General features: G+C 33.0%; 1 protein-coding gene across 1 annotated transcript in view; it reads left to right on the forward strand.

Moving 5' to 3' along the window:
- The window catches only part of LOC142321341 (endoplasmin-like), a 41,449-nt gene that overhangs the window by 8,809 nt on the left and 7,118 nt on the right, over positions 1-25,522 (forward strand). The window lies entirely within an intron of this gene.

The raw sequence follows: 25,522 nt of genomic DNA on the forward strand, positions 1-25,522 counted from the left end.
CCGAAATTTGTTTCGATCGCAATACTTTTTAAGGAAGTAAAAATCTTTAGTACAATGAAATATTTCTAATTTGTAAAACAATTTGTTATCTTTGTTTTTCATTATTAAATTTAAAAGTTCGTCCGATAAGGCCGTTCTCAGGTTTTCTTAAAATTTGGCTAAAAAACTTCTATATACGTGGCACCGATCATAATTTTTTCAAAATTTGTTAAGAGGTGGGGTATCATGAAAAAACGATTTATTTTTTTTGAAGGCATTTTACAGAAAACAATATTATAGAAAATTTGCTACCCGTAATGCATATATAAATAATCAAGAAAAAAATTCAAAAAAACAAATCCCGCCCTAAAAATATTTATTTTATTTTATTTTACTCTATCTCCCTTCGGTTAAAATATTTTTCAAAAATTTTGTTTAAATTTTGTACTTCATGGAGCGAGACAAAGTATAGAAACCCATAAAAATCTTTAAAACCGTTCCAGAAAGAATACTGTAACTTTCAGGATAAGGTAGGTACAGCAACCGGATCCTTTCAGGACCCCACAATAGCAACCGGGAGGAATGTCGTGATATCTCAATGATCCAAGAAGGACCCCGTCGGGAGATCAGCTTCAAGCTGCACAAAGGTGGGGGGCTACTCTTCAGCCACGTTTGGGACCGACCGAAGTAACATCTTCTAGGCGGTTACGATAGCTCTCAAGTGGTTAAAGTACATTTCCAACTTCTAAATTTTTATTTTATTAATATTTAGGACATAAATAATAAAATATTTTAATAGAAAAAATATTTCTCGTGATGTAATTTCATCTTTTCAATTCAGCTTGAAATTTTATTTTACATGATGTAATACCAAAAAGTAGGCTGATTTTTCCTTTCTTGTTTTCATAATTTATAATTCCAAAATAATTTACAAGATGGCGGATTGTCAATTATGTAGATATGCAACTATAATAAAATAATTTTGTAAATAACATTTGAAAAAAAAAAACAGGATAAAAAATGATTGGGTTATATAAATTTCGAAGAAACAAAAGAAAAACCATTACATCGTAAAAATAAACGGCATATTTAGTGTTAAATTGTGCGTACCTTAAAATCGGCGGTTATATGCTCAAGTTTAGCTATCTAAATTAGTATATATATATTTTTATTTTTTTATTTTACCAATTTAGGAAAAATTTTGAAGAAATTTGTTTTTATTTATAAAGAAAAAATTTGGAATACTATAAAAATGAGTTTATGATCTCAAACTTATAAGATAGCGAACAGTTGACTATAAAAAGTACGTTATTCTGGTTCAGATACATTGTAAAAACCCAAGAAATAAAATTCCCAAGAGTAAAGAAAGAGTATGATTGGCTGTAATAAAATTCAATAGACCAACAACAATTTTAGGAACATAATCTTATATTTTGTGAACTTAAGATTAGATATGATGTACAACCAGGGGGCAGTCGTGGGCTTCAGCTTTAATATTTAGATATTTTTTTAAAATTGAGAATAAAGTACATGAAAAAATTATTATTAAAAATATATATTTACCGTAAATAAAAAATACGTAAAAAACAATTTTAAAATACCGCTCTACAATTACACCTAGTAAAAGATAAAAAATAATTTTAGGACGTTAACTCAGAATGGATTTGACAACAAGCTTTCATGCTGATATGTAATATTATATGAAAGTTATAGCTTCAAATTAAAAATTTGATGTTTTTGTCAATTTTTTCACACGCGTGGTGATAGGCCTAAAGAATGATCCGCGAGGAATGGTCTATAGCAGGGGTCGGCAACCTTTTGAGTCAGAAGAGTCAAAAATAACAATTTACAAAATTTCAAAGTTTTTAAAGAGCCACAAAAGTTTTTCGAAAATAGGTTTAATAAAAAACAATTTATAGGTACTTACACTAATAATTATTATTGTAACTCTAATTTTTAAATAATAAAAGCTATAAAATAGATAAATAATAAAATAGGTAATTTATTAAATATATATTTTAATAAAAACACTTTCGCGGTAATATCCAACAGTAGTACTTTGTTTCTTTTTTGACAATTCTTATCGACTTCAAAAAAGTAGTTAGGTATCTTATTTGGAAAAAAAATATGTATAATATGTATTTTACAAATATAATATTTATTATGTTACCTATTTGTACTTCGGTTTATTATTATTATTATATATATGTACATACATAACTTTGAGAATTCGCTTCTAACTCTTTTACTAGAAACAACAAACTATACGTCACAGCCAAAGCGCTGGTGAAGATGCCAAATTGTCTTGCGTCGAAAGCGAATTAAAACCTACATAGAAACATCCGACGACGGCGTCATTCGAGAGCTTCTGACGGACTGACGACAGTGACGACGCGTGTCACGGGGGAGGGATGCCGTGAAAAGCGAGTACAAGTGGCAAAGAGATAGAATCGGTGCCTAATCCTCGTTAATCGATTCACAACGATTTTTACATGTTTTTTTTTTTTTTTTTTATAAAACAAATAATATTTGCGTATGGAACTAAAGAGCCGCAGTTTCACATCCATAGAGCACCATGTGGCTCGCGAGCCCCAGGTTGCCGACCCCTGGTCTATATTGGCTGGTTTTCTTCGCGCCCTTGCGGTGTGTAGGTCTACAGAGGGAGTTTAATCGAGGTACCCGATCGTGGTAGGATCCCCGATGGCTAGGGTTCCGGTCAAGGCATTGGATTGGTTGAAGGTAGGCGCATTGGCATCGTGCCACGGTTATATCGGTATTGTTTGTGATTCGCTTTGGTGGTTCCACTGGTGGGGACAGCCGCGCCGCCGGGATATGTGAACCCGTGCGACAGGGGGCGTCGAGATTTGGTAATGCCACGCAAGACATCATGATGGGGTGGTGCGGGGTTTGTTCCCGGCACCTGTGCGGACCGGAATGCGGTTGCGTTGCCCTTGTTAGGTGACCTAAATTGGTCGATTTAATTGGGTGTAGGGTCTGAATTTCTATGTTGCGTAAAACATAATTTTGATCGGTATGAGTGTAGCACTGATTTAACTTTAAACTTGTTCGTTCACCGATGCATTCACAGTCACGAACGGTGTTGTCAAATCTTTACTAAGCGCGGGGTTCGCGCTTCAGCGGTTTCGGTCGATTAGTTTGAGGGAATCACGTTAGGTTGGATGTGAAAATGTCCGTTTGAGGCCTACGTGAAGGCAAAATTTGATTTGTATTTTACTGATGCAAATGTATGCCGAGGTATTTACATCGGTGGCATCCCGACCGAGGCCTGGTTGATGACTGTGAGATGTAATCAGTTAGAGAGTCTAAAGACGACCTCCGGTAAACCCCCTCACTGCTAGGAACGGTAACGTCACACAGCGGGTGTCTTACCCGTTTGGGGTTGGGATGATGGGTCTAAAGAACGGGAAGCAAAGATTTGTACTTTGACATGAGTTCCCCACTCGGGAGCAATTTATTATCGTGACTCACTTGATACCTAAATAAAATTTTCTGATTAGCAATTTTAATGAGAAACCACGATATTAAAAAAAACAAGATGGCCGCTATATCGGTTTAGGCATACTTTTTGCCATAATTCTGTTGTTTGTCGTCGGATTTTTACAAGTAAGTAAAGACGTAATTTTTTTCACAAAAAAATGCTTCATAATTTTTATAATGTAACACGATTTGATATATCTAATAATTCCCATGATATTTAAGATTGAAAAATTGAAACGAACGCCATTTTGAAATTTATCAACGAAGAGTAGCGTTATTCTTTTTCCGATGAAAAAATTGTTATTTAAAATAAAGTACAAAGTTTAAAATAATTACTTTAAAATAAAGTAATTATACTTTATTTAAAATAAAGTACCAGTTTTGGGCTTCACCCAAAACTAGTCAAAATCATCGGACTAACACTAACGGATACCAAATCCAAGGTTAAATTCAGGGGAGAAATATCTGATCCATTCGACATCAAAACAGGACTGAGGCAAGGAGATGGACGGGATTGGAACAGATTAAATAACGATAACGTTAAAATAGGAAAAAGGTATCTCAGTAAATCGCCTAGGCTTTGCGGACGATTTAGCCCTACTAGCCCAAAATATAGAAGAGGCCAGATACCAACTGTCAACACTGGAAGAGATTGCAGGAAAAATCGGTCTAAAAAATGGTCTAATAATGACATAGAACTAGTAGAAAACTTTAAATATTAGGGGAAAACATCACGCACAACCTCCAAGAAAATCCAAACTGGAATAAAAGAATAAATATACTAATCAAAGCCGCAATAAATACGCAAAACATCTATAACAAAAAATGCACGTCCATAAACACAAAAATAAGACATTATAACTCATTTATCCGACCAGATAGCCGGACAGCGGCCGGGACATGGAGATCAAGGAAGATCCCCTTAGTGATTTTCCTGGATGTCCGCAACGCGTTTGAAAATGTAGAAAAAGTGGGACTGCAGATCTTATTCGAGAAAACTAAATTCGTATGTACAAAGACAGATATCACAAGTCTGAAAACAAAATACGGTAAATTCGATAGGGTCCCGTACTTTAAATACCTCAGGGAATTCATCGAACCTACAGGCCTTGAAAAAATCTCACAACAAAATCGTCTCGAAAAAATCAAAAAAGCACTAGGGTTAGTCAAGCACAACATCTACGACAAAAAATGTATATCAAGACAGACTAAACTCCGCCATTACAACACAGTTATAAAACCAGCAGTCCTTTACGCCGGTGAAACTTTGACGCTTAACAGAAAACATGAACTTGAAGAAATTAAAAAAACTAGAAAGGAAGATCATTCGGAAAATCCTAGGAGCAAAATATACCCGAGACGGTTGCAGACTACAATCGGTCAAAACAACAGAAAAGTATTCAAACATCGAAATTGACATTAAGAAAAGACTAATGGAATTCTACGGTCATCTCAGTAGACTACCAGAAAATCGATCGATGAAAAGGGTAATAGAATATGTAACCTCGCTTAAGAACTCAACACCTTGGATGGACAAACTTCGAAAGGACCTAAAAAACGCCAACATAAGTCCAATAGACATTTTAGAAAGAGACACCTTCAGATATAAAGTAAACAAACGGGAAGTTATATCAGAGCAACCGAAACAAAAACAGTATAGACCACAGCGGTCAGAAGAGCGTAAACAAGCCTTCTCAGAAAGAATGAAGAAGAACCGATAAGAAAGTCGAGTTATTTGCTTATCGGCTTCCATTTAGCGGGAGAATTCGAAAATAATCAGACGTTATTAGTGAAATAAAATTTTCTGTACTTTTAAAAACGTGTATATGTAATTTAATAGGCGTACAAGGAAGACATGTGGTGTCGACATCAATTTTTTTTAATTTGGTTTAATATTCAGTAACAATAATAGATACCGAAGATAAAGAAACGTCAACGTTCTATAGCGAATCACGTTTCTAACTTTGCTCAAATTTTTACGATCTTTATATAAGGATTCAACCAATCTTCATTAAATTTTTACACGCGCAACTTCAGATATATTTCTAAAGCATAACTAAATTTTAATAAAAACTAATCTTGTATTTTTGAACATTTTCGAGCCACATATTTTTTTTTTCATAAGCTTATAAATATATAAGGAAACCCAAATTAAATGAACGTACAAAATGTAAAAAAATTCATTTTCACCCCTCAATCCCACCATGCGAACGAAGTAATACCGTACTTTTTTCAAAAAGTCTATTAAAACAATTATTTATCTTTTTTTATTTCCTTTTTAAAAAAAAATGTCCAATTTCTTTAGACATCTTACAGGTATAAAAAAAAAATAAATAAATTTTAATAACATAAACGACCATAGTTTTCTTATTTGATAAAGAATAATGCATATTGTATTATAACACTGGAGTCACGTAGTCGTAAAAAGCTTAGTAGAATCCAAAGGGATTTAAAAAGATTTTACTGAAAGATAACTTCCCTGTGTTTTATGACTTATACTGTCTTTTGTAAATTCCTTGCGACAGTTACGGTAGAATTAAAATTTAAAAAAATAAAACACAAATCTTATTTTTTCTTTAAACGATAATTTATATATATATATATATATATATATATAATTATGTAGAAAAAAATTAAACAAGTTATCAGCGAAAAGTCTAATAGACTTTCCCGAAGAAACATTATTATTATTGTTGTTATTATTACGGTTTAATTACATTTTATAAGCGATTAAAAATATTTTAACGTTTATGATTAACCGATATGTTTTAACATTCCTTTAAATCACGTGCAGTGACAGCTCGAGTATAGGCACTGTGGAACTGCAGCACCCGCTATTTCCACTCGATATTATCGATAACATTTAATATATATAACGAGTCCTTTTTTCTTTAGTTCTTTCTTTATACTTGGACAATATATAATCCTTAAGCTTAATGTCAGTAGCCATTCCCCGGTTTATAAAAAAGATACGAAAATCGTTGTATAGAACTGTGTGCTTCACAGTTCTAGCGGCGTGGTGTTTGGCTGGTTTTGCGCATGTTCATATAAGAAGCTGAACCCAAGGCTGTAAGGAAAAGAGAGCGCTATCACTCCTGCAGTGCCGACCCTGGGGTACTGGTGAAGGTAGTTTTTTTTTTACTCCGTGTGTGAACGGAAGGTTCCTTGTTCGTTCCCTTTTCTAGTTTAGTCGGTGGAAGAAATAAGAAAACGGTTTAGTTGTTTTTTCAGCAGTGATCAGAAAATGGCGGAAAGCTCTTTGATTTCCAAATGTGTGCAAAAACACGCTGGAAGGCCGAAAAAGAAGGTATCTAGTAAAAACGAATTGCGTATTAGTTTCTGGATACATAGTAATTAAAATTAAACACCCTTGGACTATAGACGTTTTAGCGGAAATTTTATTAAGTTATTATCTAATAATAGACTAATAACCGTAATTATAACCGTATAAATAATAAAATGTCAATACAGATAAAATATTTTAGTAATATTAGATTTTTTTTTTGTCTTCAGTCATTTGTCTGGTTTGATGCAGCTACCCAAGATTTCCTATCCAGTGCTAGTCGTTTCATTTCAGTATACCCTCTACATCCTACATCCCTAATAATATTCCAAACGCGGCCTGCCTACACAATTTTTTCCTTTTACCTGTCCTTCCAATATCAAAGTGACTATTCCAGGATGCCTTAGTATGTGGCCTATAAGTCTGTCTCTTCTTTTAACTATATTTTTCCAAATGCTTCTTTCTTCATCTATTTGTCGCAATACCTCTTCATTTGTCGCTTTATCCGCCCGTCTGATTTTTAACATTCTCCTATAGCACCGCATTTCAAAAGCTTCTAATCTTTTCTTCTCAGATACTCCGATCGTCCAAGTTTCACTTCCATATAAAGCGACACTCCAAACATACACTTTCAAAAATCTTTTCCTGACATTTAAATTAATTTTTGATGTAAACAAATTATATTTCTTACTGAAGGCTCGTTTCGCTTGTGCTATTCGGCATTTTATATCGCTCCTGCTTCGTCCATCTTTAGTAATTCTACTTCCCAAATAACAAAATTCTTCTACCTCCGTAGTCTTTTCTCCTCCTATTTTCACATTCAGTGGTCCATCTTTGTTATTTCTACTACATTTCATTACTTTTGTTTTGTTCTTGTTTATTTTGATGCGGTAGTTCTTGCGTAGGACTTCATCTATGCTGTTCATAGATGAAGATAAGGTTGAAAATTAAGGTTGAAAATGTAAGTAGGTGTGTAAGATTCTCCTGATAGGCTGATTAGAGATTTGTAACGCAGCAGCATGTTTAAGAGTTGAGCGACGTGGAAATTGTGTAACTGCTTGTCTCACTGCTTCAATATTTCCGGGTATTCGAACGCTTTAGTGGCCTACTTAGTGGTTTCTTCTTCAAAGCTGAACCAGTAGCTCATTTCATATTAGGTTAAGATTTATAATAAAATTAATTATAACCACCCAATTACTACTACTGTAGTATAACCACCATATATACTAATTACATTCATAGTATATTGTAAATTTACACCCATCTTCACTGTAAATTCACCCTACTCTACTCCATATCCCGTCGCTAAACAGTGATATAACATCTGGCGTGATAGAAAAACAGCTTTAGTGGTCCTTTTTGTTAAACGATCCATATTTAGAATTTGAGTAGAATAGAATATAGAGACTGTGGAAGTCGGGCAATCCATCCAACGCATCGCTGTTTCATTAAGATTTATTTTATTAAATAAATGTACTAAGAGAAGATAATTAAATCTGAACTTCAATTCATAAATAATTTCCATAAACCCTTAGGTAGGTGATACATGTATATAGATATAAAATACATAATTATATATGTGAATTTTTTAATTTACTTAGTACATCAGTGAATTGAATATTTAAAAGAAAAATTTTAATGAAATTTCAATCTTGGCCCTAAATTTATGTTTAATGTGTAAATTATCTCCCAAAGAATATTTGCTTGAGTACATTATGTAATGTTCTTTACCCAAAAAAGAAATGTTTCGTAGCAGAATTAAGTGCCTTTACCCAAGGTGAAGGCCAGATTTCGCAAGCTGAGCAAAAATAATTAGAATGTAACTTTTTCTGTGAAATGGAAATTACAGATTTAATTAGAATGTAGTATTTTTTTGAGAAATTGAAATCACAGTCCAGGTCCAATGTCAATATTTATTCTGTTTTGATTACATAAACATTCAAAACAAATTAATTCTGCTAAAGTTCAATTTTAAAAGATTTTAATAAACTTCTTTATTCTTCAAGTACATCAACATTGTACCGTGTACAAAATTTTGTTTGTAGCATTGCATAATGTACTCGAGCAAGTATTCATTGGAAGATAATTTACAAATTAAAAATAAATTTAGAGCCCAAGAGTGAAATTTGGAATGCCAAAATACTTCTTCAAATTAAAAAGTGAAATAAATAAATGATTAATTTTGACATTAAATATTCAGTACATATGTGTGTATTATATACATATGAATAACAACTACCTGAGGGTTTATGAAAATTCTTCATGAATTGAAGTTCAGGTTTAAATATCTTCTGTACTAAACAGATTAAACATTTTTAACTAAACATTTTATTCGAAACTTGCTAGTATACTATTTATACATATGTCAAATATGTTGGCAAACTTCTGGCAACATTGGTGCTACAAAAATGGTTTATTCTATCGCATAAAAATAGCAATTAATTGTTCTGTATCAAAATTATAGTTAGAAGTAGCTGATTTTATCACAATCAAATAACTAAGATTATTCACTGAAATAGCTGTTTGTTAAATAAATATAAGAGGTCTTGTTTGTTATCGCACTGCCAAGTTTAATTATCGTGGAAAACTAAAAACTTTAATATGTTGTTTTTTGATAATCAAGTTACATAAAAAAAAATGTTGGAACAATGACAAGTACCATTCAACATTATTAAACTTATTCTCTCATGTTACAGAAGAGGGCTGTTAGATTTCTATTTGGCTACTATGGAGGCTCTTATAATCTACACTTTCATCCACTGTAATAGTAATAGCTAAGTTTTATATGAAAGTTCAGTAAACAACTCTGCTGTTTTTTTTTTATGTACACAGGGTTGGTACACCTTTTTAAGTACTTAAGAATACTACAATTTGAAAATCTAAAATTAACACAGTGCATAGGCTGGTTATTAGAGAAAAAATGCTGATTATTGCCTCTTAGTTCCTGCTTACCAAGTAAAATTGATTGAGTGAATATGTACGAATATAACAAAAGCTAAAAAAAAAACAAAAAAAACAGCAGTTTTTTTCAAGTCTTCAGAAAGTCCAACTATAGGAGGTTTGTTTGCAAAGTGGTGTTATTCTATAAAATTTGTTGAGGCTTTAGAAGTAATTGTCTGTGATATGAATGAAGACATTTAAATAATAGTTGTTTTTATTATTAAATACTAATTTCACCTCAGTTAAACACAATATTAAATTTGATTTTTTACCCGTGAATATTCATAGCATTAATAAGAACTTTAATGAATTTATTTATTTGTTGTATAATATTTTTGGCATTATAATTTTGACAGAAAAATTTTGGTTTAACCTGCTACAAAATCATTAACAAATGCAACAAAGTTTATTAAAAGATAATCTAAATTTGATATTGTTTTGTGTAAGTTGTTTGAATGTAATGCATTAATCACTGAAATAGTTTGATAATAGTGAGTCATTACAAACCATTAGATTAACAATAGTTACCGAATAAAGTTAGTTGATTACACCACCTAGTTACCCAGAAATTAAATACTGGATGACGATATTAGCAATGACATTAGGCAAATAATTTGAAAAAGTCATTTGCACTATTTGAATTTATGAAATGTTTAAATGCTAAGAGAAACATTTGCTACATCATATAAATTGTTGTATATCACTATTTTTTACTTCCTTGTATGAAGTAAAGGAAGTATTGTGATTGCAAAAAAATTTTGTTTCCAGATTTCAACGGAAATATCCATTTTGACTAGTTTCAATGTGATATCTGTACGTACATATGTACATATGCACAACTCTATATATGTATACATAACTCAAAAACTATTAGCCATAGGATATTGAAATTTTGGATTTAGGATTGGTGTAACATCTAGTTGTGCATCTCTGCTTTTGATTGTAATCAACTGAACCAGAAGTGTCCAAAAAAGCCCAAAATCCAAAACAATTTAAATTTTGGACTTAACTGCAGTAATAAGCCTTCATTGAGAGCTTTACAATGATCTATCGTAAGAGGTACTTATTTTCATTAGTTCCAGGTAGTGGCACATCAATTGGAATCAGACTTCATCTCATTTTTTTTTTAACTTTCTTTTTTAATTTAAATATATTGATTTATTAATAAAAAACATAAATTCAAACACAATTATTATTAGTAAACTAAAAAACAAGCCTTTCAATACTAAGCTGAAAAATGATATAATTGTTTAGAAATTTAATAAAAGTATTAATTGATAACAAACAAAAAGTAAGAGTAAATTTCTTGAACACAAGAAATAATGCTAAGGTAAATACATTAAATATAAAAAGATTACTACAAAATAATTCACAATTCAGGAACCACAATTATTTTGAACACATATTTACATACATGTTGAGGATGCAGATAAAGCAAATTTTTTGTTTTGGTTTTTAATATTTAAAACTCATCTTTTTTTTTTTTTTTTTTGTCTTCAGTCACTTGACTGGTTTGATGCAGCTCTCCAAGATTCCCTATCTAGTGCTAGTCGTTTCATTTCAGTATACCCTCTACATCCTACATCCCTAACAATTTGTTTTACATATTCCAAACGTGGCCTGCCTACACAATTTTTCCCTTCTACCTGTCCTTCCAAAATTAAAGCGACTATTCCAGGATGCCTTAGTATGTGGCCTATAAGTCTGTCTCTTCTTTTAACTATATTTTTCCAGATGGTTCTTTCTTCATCTATTTGCCGCAATACCTCCTCATTTGTCACTTTATCCACCCATCTGATTTTTAACATTCTCCTATAGCACCACATTTCAAAAGCTTCTAACCTTTTCTTCTCAGATACTCCGATTGTCCAAGTTTCACTTCCATATAAAGCGACACTCCAAACATACACTTTCAAAAATCTTTTCCTGACATTTAAATTAATTTTTGATGTAAACAGCTTATATTTCTTACTGAAGGCTCGTTTAGCTGGTGCTATTCGGCATTTTATATCGCTCCTGCTTCGTCCATCTTTAGTAATTCTACTTCCCAAATAACAAAATTCTTCTACCTCCATAATCTTTTCTCCTCCTATTTTCACATTCAGTGGTCCATCTTTGTTATTTCTACTACATTTCATTACTTTTGTTTTGTTCTTGTTTATTTTCATGCAATAGTTCTTGCGTAGGACTTCATCTATGCCGTTCATTGTTTCTTCTAAATCCTTTTTATTCTCGGCTAGAATTACTATATCATCAGCAAATCGTAGCATCTTTATCTTTTCACCTTGTACTGTTACTCCGAATCTAAATTGTTCTTTAACATCATTAACTGCTAGTTCCATGTAAAGATTAAAAAGTAACGGAGATAGAGAACATCCTTGTCGGACTCCCTTTCTTATTATGGCTTCTTTCTTATGTTCTTCAATTGCTACTGTTGCTGTTTGGTTCCTGTACATGTTAGCAATTGTTCTTCTATCTCTGTATTTGAACCCTAATTTTTTTAAAATGCTGAACATTTTATTCCAGTCTACGTTATCGAATGCCTTTTCTAGGTCTATAAACGCCAAGTATGTTGGTTTGTTTTTCTTTAATCTTCCTTCTACTATTAATCTGAGGCCTAAAATTGCTTCCCGTGTCCCTATACTTTTCCTGAAACCAAATTGGTCTTCTCCTAACACTTCCTCCACTCTCCTCTCAATTCTTCTGTATAGAATTCTAGTTAAGATTTTTGATGCATGACTAGTTAAACTAATTGTTCTGTATTCTTCACATTTATCTGCCCCTGATTTCTTTGGTATCATTACTATAACACTTTTTTTGAAGTCTGACGGAAATTCCCCTTTTTCATAAATATTACACACCAGTTTGTATAATCTATCAATCGCCTCCTCCCCTGCACTGCGCAGTAATTCTACAGGTATTCCGTCTATTCCAGGAGCCTTTCTGCCATTTAAATCTTTTAATGCTCTCTTAAATTCAGATCTCAGTATTGTTTCTCCCATTTCATCCTCCTCAACTTCCTCTTCTTCCTCTATAAAACCATTTTCTAATTCATTTCCTCCGTATAACTCTTCAATATATTCCACCCATCTATCGACTTTACCTTTCGTATTATATATAGGTGTACCATCTTTGTTTAACACATTATTAGATTTTAATTTATGTACCCCAAAATTTTCCTTAACTTTCCTGTATGCTCCGTCTATTTTACCAATGTTCATTTCTCTTTCCACTTCTGAACACTTTTCTTTAATCCACTCTTCTTTCGCCAGTTTGCACTTCCTGTTTATAGCATTTCTTAATTGCCGATAGTTCCTTTTACTTTCTTCATCACTAGCATTCTTATATTTTCTACGTTCATCCATCAGCTGCAATATATCGTCTGAAACCCAAGGTTTTCTACCAGTTCTCTTTATTCCGCCTAAGTTCGCTTCTGCTGATTTAAGAATTTCCTTTTTAACATTCTCCCATTCTTCTTCTACATTTTCTATCTTATCTTTTTTACTCAGACCTCTAGCGATGTCCTCCTCAAAAATCTTCTTTACCTCCTCTTCCGCAAGCTTCTCTAAATTCCACCGATTCATCTGACACCTTTTCTTCAAGTTTTTAAGCCCCAATCTACATTTCATTATCACCAAATTATGGTCGCTATCAATGTCTGCTCCAGGGTAAGTTTTGCAGTCAACGAGTTGATTTCTAAATCTTTGCTTAACCATGATATAATCTATCTGATACCTTCCAGTATCGCCTGGCTTTTTCCAAGTGTATATTCTTCTATTATGATTTTTAAATTGGGTGTTGGCAATTACTAAATTATACTTCGTGCAAAACTCTATAAGTCGGTCCCCTCTTTCATTCCTTTTGCCCAGCCCGTATTCACCCACTATATTTCCTTCCTTGCCTTTTCCAATGCTTGCATTCCAATCTCCAACTATTATTAAATTTTCATCTCCTTTTACGTGTTTAATTGCTTCATCAATCTCTTCGTATACACATTCTACCTCATCATCATCATGGGCGCTTGTAGGCATATAGACGTTAACAATCGTTGTCGGTTTAGGTTTTGAATTTATCCTTATTACAATGACTCTATCGCTATGCGTCTTGAAATACTCCACTCTCCTCCCTATTTTCTTGTTCATCACGAAACCTACTCCTGCCTGCCCATTATTTGACGCTGAGTTAATTACTCTAATGTCACCCGACCAAAAGTCGCCTTCCTCTTCCCACCGAACCTCACTAATTCCTACTATATCCACGTTTACCCTATCCATTTCCCTTTTTAAATTCTCTAGCCTACCAACCTTTTTTAAGCTTCTAACATTCCACGCTCCGACTCGTAGAATGTTATTTTTTAATTTTCTGGTGACCCCTTCCTTAGTAGTCCCCACCCGGAGATCCGAACGGGGGACTATTTTACCTCCGGAATATTTTACCAAGGAAGGCGCCTCCATTATTGTATATGTGAAAATGCAGAGCCACATTTTCTTGGAAAAAAAGCAGCTGTAGTTTTCCATTGCTTTCAGCTGCGCAGTACTCAGAGGACTGAGTGATGTTGATACGGCCGTTTAAGTCGTCCTGACTCACGCCCCTAACAACTACTGAAAGAGCTGCTGCCCTCTTTCAGGAATCATTCCTTAGTCTGGCTCTCAACAGATACCTCTCCGATATGGTTGCACCTTCGGTCCAGCTACTCTGTATCCCTGAGCACTCAAGCCCCCTCACCAACGGCAAGGTCTCATGATTCATAGAGGAGGTAAAACTCATCAGCAGAATAATATTCTTCTCAAAAAAGAAATATTTTTATACGTATTTTAAACAAATTGGTGAGAATATTTTTCAAATTGTTTGAATATTAAAAAGCCAATGGGCAGCATAACAAAACCCTTTTTCGTGTGCCTGTAGAATTGTGTTTTGTTTTCACACAGTTGAAAACAATTCCATTATCTGATTTGGTAACGGTGGATATTGTTACTTTTTAAGAATGAGATAATTCTTTTCTAAAGCAAAGATTACACATTCATAAAATATTAACCCAAGGATAAGTTAAGATATTTAATTTTCTAAATAAAGGTCTACACGATTTCTGCTTAGGGGGTTCCTCCAGATAATGCAGCCCATTTTTGTCTTCAAAATTTGTCCTGATACTATTGACATGACTTTGCACTTTATATTCATGTAAACATACTAAATATTTAATAGTGTTGATAAGCTTAGCATTTAGAACAAAACAATACAGTTTTATTTATGTTACAAATGAAATCAATTTGATCACCTCATGAGAATTGTCACTTAATAAACTAAACACCCAGAAATTTTTCTTTGTGAGCAGCAGAAATACTACAATGGGAAATCCACGCTAACAGCAATGTTATTTCTACCTGTGAAGCCTAGTGCAACGGTTTATCTGTATTTAAAGTTAGATGTTTGCAGTCCAGTGAATAATTTTTTGTTGTTCGAATTTCAATTTCTTTTAAATAACAATTTTCAGATGTAGAAAAAGTTGTATTGTGCAAGAAGGGTTACAATGAATGCTCATAATTTTTTTTAGGTAGGTCATTTAATAAACAATAAAAAAAGCAAGGGACTGAGAACACTTCCCCTGAGGCTCTCCGCATTCTACATCTTATTTATTATGGACTTAATTTTATATGTGCATTTTTATCAGAAGATGAAATTTTAACTATTTGATTACAGTTGGTAAGGTATGAGTTAAACCAGTTCTGAACAGCTCCTCTAATAATATAGCTACTAAGTCTTTTCATCAATAGAAAGTGTGTTACTAAATAGATTGCTTTACTGAGGTTGCAAAAATTTTAAATGCAATCTTTTTGTTATCTACAGAATTTTCCAAATACTGGAAAATGATTGTTAGTAGTTGATTGTTTTATAAACTATGATTTATCAAAAATGGTTGTTTTATAAACTATGCTTTTTGAAAAAGTTGTATGTTGTTTTTCATAATTTTTTCAAATACTAAAGAAAGTATGGACAGTAATGAAATTGGCATATGATTTTGTAAATTAAGTGCCTTTCTTAAGAAGGGAATAACAAACATCTTTTTAAAATGAAAAGTACATAAAATTTTATTTCATTAATAACTTCTGATTTTTTTAAAATTGTTATTAAATTATTATTTATTGTAAAACTTTTTTTACAATTGGAGGTTAATAACTATTAATAAATCAATATATTTAAATTAAAAAAATGAAATGGGAGATGAAGTCCTTCGAACTGATGTGCCTTCCCCTTGTAAGATCCAAATACTTCATTAATTAAAATTTTATTTGGCTATAACTCTGGAACCAATGAAAATAAGACCACTTTTGCTATAATGTTAAATGAGGGCTTATTACTACAGTTAAGAAAAATTCAAATTGTTTTTTGATTTTAGGCTTTTTTGGACATTTTTGGTTCAGTCGATTGCAATCAAAATGGGAGGTGCACAACTAATGTTACAACAGTTCTAATTCCAAAATTTCAACATTCTACAGTTAATCGTTTTTGAGTTATGCGAAATACATACGTACGTACAGATGTTATGCCGAAACTAGTCAAAATTAATTCAGGGATGGTCAAAATGGATATTTCCGTTGAAATCTGAATTTTTTCACGATCACAATACTTCCTTTACTTTGTACAAGGAAGTAAAAACGACTTATTTTTTGTTCTCGATCTGAGTTTTTCAACACATTCATGAAAACTCCTCTTCTCAGAACATCCTCTATAAAGTATGCGTGAAACCTAAAATGAAATTGTAGAACATTTCGTGGCCAGTTATAATTGACCATGCTGTGGACCTACAGTTGAAGAACACTGCTACATTTTTTTCTACTGTAGTATTGTTTCACGACCAACAAACACTACTCCACATAATCATTTAAAGAATACCTTCCAGCTCTTAAATTGATATTTGATGTTAGCAACTTTGTTTTTGCATGAAGCTCTGCTTTCTTGAGTCAGGCTGCTTATTTATCACTATCTTGCTTGGACCGTCCTTTTTTGTTTTATTATCTAGGTAACAGAATTTTGAAATTTATGGTTCCCTTATCATAATATACAAAGCTTACAAAACAAATTGGGGTTTTAAAGCTATTAAATATCTCTTAACATTGACTCTTCGGTGATGAATCACAAATAAAATGAAAAAGTAACTCCTAGTTTTTGCCGCCTATTAAGTCTTCAGCATGAATACTTTCCATGTGGCACACACCTAACCGATCGGAGAATTTTGCCCACACTTTAATCAGCTCGTCTGGAGTAATGGAAACAACAGCTGCTTCAATAATGGTCTAAAATTGGGTAAATAGGTTAATAGTGGAGGCACAAACACAAGATCCTTTATAATACCCCAAAAGAAAAAAGTTACATGGGGGTCAGATTGGACAGTCTGACCCCATAAAAAAACTGGGGGTCAGCTGTTACAAATAAGTTCTGTTATCGGGTCCATGTCGACCGATCTAGCAGTTGGAGAAAATGTCATTCATCTAAACCCGCAAAGAGTTATGACATGAGAAGGTGCACCATCTTCTTGCCAAATAAAATTCTCTGGCCCCACCTTGCAGTTGAAGAAAGACCCATATATGCAGCATATCCAAATAAGCAGCAACTCCAGTTATGCTTCCTTCAGTGAAAAAGTATGGTCCATAAGCTTGCCCTCAGGATATTGCCCAGATAATTCTGGGGAGTCTTTTTTGTGTTGTAGAAGTTTGAGAGGATTTTCTGATAATAGATATAAACATATGTGTGTTAACACGCCCTCTAAGATGAATTGTTCACTTATGACTGAACACAATACGATCAAGAAAGTCCTCATCTTCATGTTGCAACATTTGATCGCGAAGACTGTATGCTCAGCTAGTCAGTAGGCTGTAAAGCCTGAAACAGATGTTAACAGTATGGATGCATATGTAAGTGATTCCTTAAAACATTCCACACTGGCGTTGGTAGTTCACAGGCGGCCTTCCTTACAGATTTTTTAGGACTAAGGAAGAAAGACTTCCTGACCTGTTCAACATTTTTTCAGACATTCATAATTACCCCTTTCTCCTCCCTTTGCACAGTCATCCAGTTACTTCAAACTTATTATGCCATCGACCGATGTTACTGTCTTTTGGAGAATCACAATTAGACTTTTTACAGAATCTCTTGAATTGTAACTAAAGATTCACATTTAGCAAACTATAAAACGCAGAAGACTTTCTGTTCAGGAAAAGCCATCGTCAAGTGGAACTAGAATTGACCACAACTAAAATTGGTGGACACAATCCTTTGGAAATGATTCTTCCATCAAAAATGTCTTGTAGCATCTCCATAGCAGAGTGAGCCATATGGGAAGTGGCGCTATTGCAACCCTGTTGCAACCAGAAGTCATGCTCATCCTCTTGCAATAAGGTTATGAACTGTTTTATAATTGTTAGATGGCAGTATTTGTAGTTTTTTTTAATAAACCAAGAGTCCTAATATTCATCGCCTTGAAACTGCACATCATATGCCTTACTTTTTTTGGGTGCAGGGGAAATTCAGAGGAAATGTTGGGATTTTCAGTACTCCAGGTTCAGTAGTTCTGATTATTAACTTCCCACGAGGTAAAACCACGCTTCATCTGTGAAAAACACTTGATCTAAAATTCCAATGTTGCCTGTAATGAAGTTCTTGAACCATTGACAGTAGTGAACTCTTTTAGCATAATCAGCATTAGCTAGCTCATGGAAAACCTGTATTCAATACTGATAATATTTCAGCAATCTCCTCATTGCAGTCTGAGCTGAACTTTGCAAATATTTATGAGGAGATCTTGTAACTACTTCTTTAATGTCCTGTATCACCTGTGTACTGCATGTTTCTGGCCTAACACCAAACCTGTTTCACGACATTTTTAAACCTACTTTTGAAAAACACTTTTCACTGATATTTTCTTTTCAAATTTCTCCTTGAACTTTCACAGACACACAACGCACAACATGAGTTTGTCCCTAAATAAGTTTCCATCACAAATACATGTTCTTCAACAGTTAACCACATTTTAACAAACAACACACGGTTATGCAACCTTGTTCAAAAGCCAATACTTGACTAGCAATAAACAGTCCTCCCCACACTGGTTCCATTCATACCATGTCTTCCACATTATTTACCCATCTCATGCCAGTATATGCATTTAGTATAAATTGATGAGTGATGGGGCCTATTTTAAGTTGAACACTGTGTAACAAATTAAAACCCTGATAAATTTTTGGAAAAATATAGTTAAAAGAAGAGACAGACTTATAGGCCACATACTAAGGCATCCTGGAATAGTCGCTTTAATATTGGAAGGACAGGTAGAAGGAAAAAATTGTGTAGGCAGGCCACGTTTGGAATATGTAAAACAAATTGTTAGGGATGTAGGATGTAGAGGGTATACTGAAATGAAACGACTAGCACTAGATAGGGAATCTTGGAGAGCTGCATCAAACCAGTCAAATGACTGAAGACAAAAAAAAAATTTTTTTTGTACACCCAGTATATTCAATTTCTTGTTATCCTCCTTTTCATTAGCTCTTTTGTTATTATTTCATTACTGTTGTTTTACTTTTAAGTTGAATTTCTTTACAAATTGAGTTGCTCTTTAAAAATTGAATTTTTCTCTTAACTATGTACACATGCCATTGAGATTTTTTCTAATTTATCTTTAGTTTCTTAAGAAAAAAAATATTTCAGGAAATTTCAACATATTTATTCTTTCTCCTCTCTCGGTTAGTTCTCTTTCAAAATTTTCTTTTAATTCCTGTATTGTTTCTAATGTATGCAAGTTGAAAAGTAATAATATCAGGTTATATCCTTATCTAATACTTTTCTCAGAGAGCTACAGGTTTTTGTAATGTACTGCTATTATTATTGTGTCCGATTCTTGCACAGATTATGTACTATTTTTAAGTGCAAACTATTATAAAATTTTATATATATATCATTCCATTCTACATTATCAAATATCTCCTCTCAAATGTAGGGGCCCTGTTTTAAAATTTGTCTTATAAGACTAGTCTTAGAGTAGGAACCTCCTTGCTTCTTTCTGAAACAAAACCACTCAACTTCCAATTCACCTTCTAATTGGCTGTAAACTATCCTACTTAGTATTTCTTTTGCATTAGATATTAGACTGATAGTACTTCTCACAGTTAACTGTTCCTGCTTTCTTTGGAATACTTACAGTTAGAAGTACTTACAGGTACTTCTCCCATCTCACAAACTTTACATAGTCATGTGTATAATCTATTTAGATTCCTGAATAATCTGATTTCTGTGATTATATCAATTAATATGTACCTTCTTCTTGTTCTCACCCAGGCACGTGTTCATTTATGCTTTTTAAAAAATGATGCTTGAAATTTCTAATTTATGTATGGTGATCTAATGCAAACTTCTGAAAATCTCGTTCCTCTTTTATTCGTTGATTGCTCATATTTCTTTCATAGCATTCTATCCTCTGCAAAATAACCTGACTAAAAATCTGTTTGTCTTTTCATTTCATCATGTTTATTAATACTCTAATAATAACCTTTGTATTTATTTTTCTAAATTAGCCACCCTACCACTCTTGTTTAAGCCATGAACATTGCATGCTTTGGCTTGAGGAGTGACATACTGCTTCATCCCACTGGTTCTATAATAACTGTAGCCTCTTGAGCAGTTACTATGCAGAGACCTGTCAGGGGGGGCGGTGGGGGGGGGGGTTATTTTACCTCCAGACTATCTTATCCAGAAGATGCCATCATACTGTTTAAAAAAGAAGAAGAAAAGAATTGAGGAAAACTTTTTCTCAGAAAATATAGCTGTAGTTTTCCATTGCCTTTAGCTGGACAGTACATGGAGCCTAAAGTACCTCACAACTATTAGGGCAGCCACCCCCTTTTAGGAAGAACCTTTTTATCTGGCATTACAGATACTTATCCACTATGGTAGCACCTGTAATACAGTATGTACTTCTCAAAGGTGTGTAAGCTTCTGTAGAGGGTTAGTAGCTTATTTGCAGGCAGCCAGTGCTAACCTTTGGCACAGAAACCTTGTCAGTTTTTTTTGGATTTTTTAATTGCATTGTCCCTACTCATAGACTGTACTTCATTATACCTCAGATACTACTGCTGCCTTCCACACTTCTTATTCAGTTCACTCCTTATTTTCATCATATAAGTGATCTTTCTCTTACCAGGAGACACCCTGTTGTCCGCAGGAAATAATTTATGATTCAGTGAGTCAGTAAAAATTTGGCCGAACAACAAATAGGATGCTGATTAGCATGCTGCCTTCTAGATCAGGTAGTCTCAGGATTGATTCCTGGCAAAGATTTGACTTTTCTTCACCTATCATTTCATTCATCTCATCCTAATCATAAAACATGTGTAAAAGTACATTGAAGGTCAAAATAGTAAAGCAAGACAAAAAAACATATAGTGTTATAGTCTTTTAATTTAAACTGGCTTGTTAATGAATGTCTTTGTTAGCTTTTGTACTTTAACTGGATAAATTAATGATCTGAACTTTTTATGTGTTCTTATATAGTAAGGAAATTTTTCAAACATTTGCATCCTGTGAAGAACTTTTAGATTAGTTTGTTGTTTAGTTTCATAAGAATGACAAAACTGATCACGTTCTATTTGACTAGATATGATGAATCTGTTGAAATACTAATAAGGAATAGTTTGACATGAGTTTAAATCCTCAGTTGGTTCTTATAATTCTTATAATTTTGTACTTTGTATCTAAAAACCCATCCTTTGGGTATTAATAGTCACAAATTGTTTAATACCCAGTTTGTGACTGATAAGTGTAGTAGACCAGTAGTCTTGTGTTTACAGAAAGTAATTTATTCCAAATAGTTTATATTGAAATACCTTTTTCAAGTTTAGTATTTGTAAATTTTATCTCTACTTCTTCATTATTATCAAATGATGGTTTAGTATTAATTAAGAGTTTTCTTAAAAGGTTAGCAAAATAATGGAAAAAAGAAGTGTTTTATTGTTAACTGTTCCATGAAGATACAACGTGAAGAAAAGAAACCTCAGTTATAAATTCTTACAAAAATTTTGAATCCAAAGAGGCTATTTTTATTAATTCATCTTTTGTTTGTAGTATAATAAATTTGCATTATTAAGTTTTCTTTATCTCTGATTTAATATCACTTAGTTTTCCATTATTACTTTTAATTATTCAGTTTACTTGAAGAAGTAAAAATTACTGCTATACTCTAATAATAATTAATACTCTAATAATAACCTTTATATTTATTTTTTTAAATTAGCCACCCTACCATTCTTGTTTAAGCCATGAACATTGCATGCTGTGGCTTGAGGAGTGACATACTGCTTTATCCCACTGGTTCTATAATAACTGTAGCCTCTTGAGCAGTCACTATGCAGAGACCTGACAATGGTGTTATTTTACCTCCAGAATATCTTATCCAGAAGATGCCATCATACTTTTTAAAAAAAGATGAAGAAGAAAAGGATTGAGGAAAACCTTTCCTCAAAAAACAGTTTCACAGTTTGTTAACTGTGAAAATGTTTTGCTAGGTAAATAATTACAAAAGCAGTAAAAGTGAGTGTAATTAACGTAAGACCGTTAAGTTTAATAAACAGTGTACATTCTGTTGTTAGGATGTGGATCAGTAAATTATTTATTAAAATTGTTGAGTAAAGATTACTACTGGCTTCTTATTCAAAATATAAATTTATTTACTACTGGCTTCTTATTCAAAATATAAATTTATTAAGTATTGTTATTGAATGCTGTTGGTGTTGTTTGATGGATGATGTTTTTTAAGTTAATGTAATTTATATATTTGCATCAAATGTATGTTATTTATATTATATATTCTGTTATAGAATAATGTAATTTTTCAGACATAATGAGAATAACTTCCCTGCAGATAACACTAAAATGACTGTAGTTTTAGCATTCCTGAGAATATTCCTACTGTGAATCAAGGTCTGTATTTTATTTTAAAATTATTTTACTTTTATAATGTGGATGATTTCAGTACTAAATTTCTTTAAATTATTTCTTCTTAAAATACTTTAATTTTTTGGTTGAACTTACAAAGTCATTTAATAACTTTTAATAAATTTTGTAAAGTTTTGCAGATTTAATTGTAGTTAGTTAATTCCTGTAAAAAATCCCGAGACATAATCACTGATCACAGGGATTTCTTTTTTTTTTAGAAACAGACAGCTATACTGTTTGGTGCTATGTTAAAGTGCTCTCCTAACAATTGGAACCAAACTCATAAGTAAGAAAAGATCAGAAATATTTCTGAAAATAGAGCAGGATAGGATAAAATGGTTGTATTATAGAAGAGTATCAAAGAAGTTAAAAAGAAATTTTAAACTGAAATGGAATAGGAAGAAGTCAAACTCTACTACTATGAAGATAGGTAGTGTGGAAGACTTGAAAAAATTGAGTTTAAGTAGAAAAAGTTTTGAAGAGAAATAGAAGGGTAGAATTAAGCAGTTTCTTGATCTGCATCCTGATCCAATGACATATGGGTACTGAGAATATTGATGGTTATGATAAGAAGATAATTTAGAACTTTTGAAAGTTTGTGATTTTTTAATTTTAAAATTAAGTAATATGGAGAATTATTTGATCTACAGATTTACAAAAAAAATGATTTAGTAAATGAAAGGACAGTATGATATGATATATAGGAAGGTGAAGGCCATACATGAGATAAGTGGAAAGGAATGGTAAAATGCTACATGAGGAGAAAAAAGTAAGAAAAAGATGAAGGAGTTCGTGAAGGACCTGTATGTGACAAGAGAGGAACATAAGGACTAAATATACAAAAGGAATGGGAGATAGCTAAAAGAATGAAGGACCAGCAATATTAAAGTATGAGACACAGAAAGCAATTAAGGAAATGAAAAATAAAATATTGACTGGAGTAAACGAATTTCCCATAACATTTTGTAAGTGCTTAAATGAGAAAGTTGTGGAAGAAGTAGTTAAACTATGTAATATGGTACACTGTATAGTAGAATTCCATGAAGACTGAGAAAGTGGTAATTATATCAATTCTGATACACAGAGCTATAAATTTAATAGCCCATGCTGCTAAAATATTGTTAGAGTCTTAAACTTTAGGTTAGTAAGAATAATGGAAGAGAATGCAGGAGAGGAACAGTTTGGCTTCAGAAAGGGAAAGCAGTTAGAAATGCCGCAGAAGAAGAGAAATGAGTTTTTGTGTCATAGATTTAGTGAAGGCAGCTAGACAGATTCAAGAAAATAATGGAGATTCTTAAAAAGACAGAATAATTAAATTAAGTCATGAGACAAGCAGCAGCAATGAAAGTAAGTAAGAATAGAATTGGTCAGGTGAATTTCAGTCAAATTGTTAGACAAGGATGTTGCCTCTCTTAGACACTGTTCAACCTTTACATTTAAGATATGATGATAAATGTATAGAAGAAAGAGAAAAAGGAATAAGTATAGGAGGGCGAAAAACAAAAATACGGTGCTTAAGATTTGTGGATAATATTGTAATTTTAGCTGATGGCACACACATGCTTCAGAGATTGTTAACAGTCCTATAGGAAAAAATGAAAGAGAATGGAATGACAATAAATATAGGAAAACTACAGATAAGTAAACATCAGAGGATTTAGTGATCAGAACAAGTGAAAGAATAAAAAATATTTGGGTACTATGGTGACAGAGGACTGGAAGAGCGCTATGGAAATAAAAGGAAGGATAGTGATGGCAAAGGTGGGCCTGAATTACCACGGTGTCATTGGATAGAAAGTGTAAATAATGATGACTTATTGCATATTTAGTGACTTACTGCACCTAATATTTAATATTTGTATGTTGTATGTGTTGTCTGCATATGTACCTGCGTGTAGTATATGTGTACATACATGTAAATGTAGTATAATAATTTGTCTATAGAGTAGAATGATAGAAGTTTAAGAGCATAAGTAAGATAGAAATATATTGATATAAATACAGAATATTACATTTCTTTTTATTTATTTTTTTTCTCCTCCTCTGGGTCGATCCGACTGGTGGGTATAACTCCACCCAGAGGAGTGTCCATTACTTTAATGAGCCTTTCCACCTACCGGCAGTACGTCCGTCATGGCAGGTCGGCTCGCTGTTTGGATCTTTATTTTGCCCTAATGGGTGTGCTGAAGTACTCCCATTGGTATCGGGTCTTTTCTCATTTTCCATCCTGATCTCCCGTGGCATCCCCAGCTGTTCATTGGTACTGAGACACCTGAGCATACCAGACCTCACGATTGGGGCTGTCCTCCTGACCCTAATTCTACATACCCTTGTTTCTTCCTTCCTGGTCTTTTATTTGCAACACCACGGATGTGAATTCCTCGACCAAACTCCATTGTTCACTTGATGATAACATATGTATCATCAAGTTATCGGGTGTCAACCCCTGTTATTCCACCTCGTAACCTCTCATTCTCCCATTTCGAACATCAAAAAATAGTGTGTTCCACCATATTTTCCTCCATGCAAAACATACAGTTGGGGGTACCCTGCCACTATATTCTGTGCAAATAAGTCTCAAAGTTGTCGTGACCTGTGAGCATCTATGATATATATAAAATTTACCTCTCCATGTCTTCTGCTGGTGCATGCCATCAGATTAGGAATTACTCTTTTGGTCCATAGCAAGATTTCTCCTGTACTCTATCTGTCACTCCTCTATACATCTAGAAGGGAAACTATTGTAATCAGCCCAACTTGGGCATATGTGGTTTTCACCAGATGTTAATGTTTTGATGTCTAAGGAACCCAAAAAACAAAAAAAAAACAATGGAAATTTGA

The sequence above is a fragment of the Lycorma delicatula genome, chromosome 3 (genome assembly GCF_047948215.1).
Source record: "Lycorma delicatula isolate Av1 chromosome 3, ASM4794821v1, whole genome shotgun sequence".
Lineage (NCBI taxonomy): Eukaryota > Metazoa > Arthropoda > Insecta > Hemiptera > Fulgoridae > Lycorma > Lycorma delicatula.